Source organism: Lupinus angustifolius, chromosome LG12 (assembly GCF_001865875.1).
Source record: "Lupinus angustifolius cultivar Tanjil chromosome LG12, LupAngTanjil_v1.0, whole genome shotgun sequence".
Classification (NCBI taxonomy): domain Eukaryota; kingdom Viridiplantae; phylum Streptophyta; class Magnoliopsida; order Fabales; family Fabaceae; genus Lupinus; species Lupinus angustifolius.
The window spans coordinates 3,842,956-3,844,756 of NC_032020.1; positions in this window are offsets into that span (position 1 = coordinate 3,842,956).

Here is a 1,801-nt window from a genome sequence, read left to right on the forward strand (position 1 = left end):
TTATGGATGTTTGGTGTGATAAAATGTGGTTTGAAGTTCCATAAATTATGTTTGGACTTCCATTTTATCACTTGGATTTGAAATATTTGATTTTTTTTCTAAACATCAATTTTCATGAAAAAGCATGCTGTTTGGTTGGAGTTCTCTCAATAAAATTTAATTCAAGAACTTAGTGTCTTAGGAAATTATAAATTCATGTGAATTGTTAGACTAACTTCAAAGCAAAAGAAAAGTGCAAGTTCGAAATGATTTAGAGGAAAGCAAGTCCAAACAAAGAGACAAAAATGAGGAGTTGATGACACCACTATCTAGGAGAGGATAGTGAAAACAAGGAGAATGAAATCCTGTGTTCTCCTAAAAATGGTGGTTAGTTTTTATTTTCTTTTTCATTCTTTCAAAATATTATACAAACTTCCTAAAAATAACTTGAGGACAAGTCAAGTACTTAAGTTGGGGGGAGTTAGTGTGTATAATATTTTGAAAGAATGAAATTTTGCTGTATTTTAAAACTTTCTACTATTTCTGCTGTATTTATTTTAGTGTGTTTATTTTTATTTTTAGTATGCTTACTTGTTAAAATTATTTTTTTAGTATTTTTTTCTTTTTGAAGAATTATTTAAAAAGTGAATTTGTTGAAACTAAGCAAAGTAAATAAACACAAACTTGGCTTAAACATTTTTCAAGATCAATGACTTTGTAAATTACAAGCTTTGATGAGCAAGATGAGATGAAAAATTGAAAATTTTGTGAATAATTCTTAATGATATAACTTGGATAAAATGCAAACTTTTTGGAAAATCATTATTATGACCTTGTGAATTTGTTAAAAATCAAAGAGTTGTACGTAAACCAACCTTGTAAGGGAGTGTAAGCCAAACACAATAATTATGTGAGCTTAGTGAGAAACTTTTTGGTTTTGCAAAATCGGTTTTGTTTGAATCTTTCTTTACTTGGTTGCACACAATTTGATAAGATATGATCAAGGCAAGTTCTTTCAATTAGAATGAGCCACTTGACCAAAAATGACCAACCAAAAATAGAAATATCATTTGTTAACCCCTTTGAGCCTTAAAATAAAATTTATTTTCAAAATCAACCCTTCAGCCTAATACGGAAAAACAAAAATAATCTCCTATACTTTTCTAAGTAAAAAGAGAGCATTTTCAAAAGGAATGTTGATGGAAGAAATTAAGTTGGGGGGAATGGTTGGCCATGTAACAAAGTATTCAAGGAAAAACTCTCAATCTCTTTTCAAAGAAAACAGTCAAGAAAGGAAAAATTCTCAATCTCTTTACAAATCAAAACGTAAAGAAAAAGATCCAAAATAAAAAAGGAGTGAAAAGAGATTGAGAAACTTAAAGAGAAGTTACACAAAAAGGTCAAGAAAAAGAATGAGGAAAGGAAAAATGAGGAAAAGTTGAAAGGAGTATATGTTTTTAATGAAAAATTAATTTTTGCTCTCTTTTAACTTTGAAAGTATCTTTGAATATCTTGAAAAACCAATTTCTTTTGATAGCCAAACCTCATTACAACATAAATAAGACCTTAGTGATTCTTGAAAAAATTGTGAAATCAAAGTAAGTGTTAAAATGAAAAACAAAATTAAATTCTTGCAAATCAACAAAGTTGAGTTTTGAGTGAAACACTTACCCCATTTGGTTCCATGCTTGAACCGTGTGTGAAATGAATCTCTTTGATTGATAACATTTTTAATAAGTGAATTGCTAAATGAGTTTTTGAAATGATGTGTTCAATTCTTAGTTTGAAGTATTATGAGTCAAAGTCACATAATCATAAACAC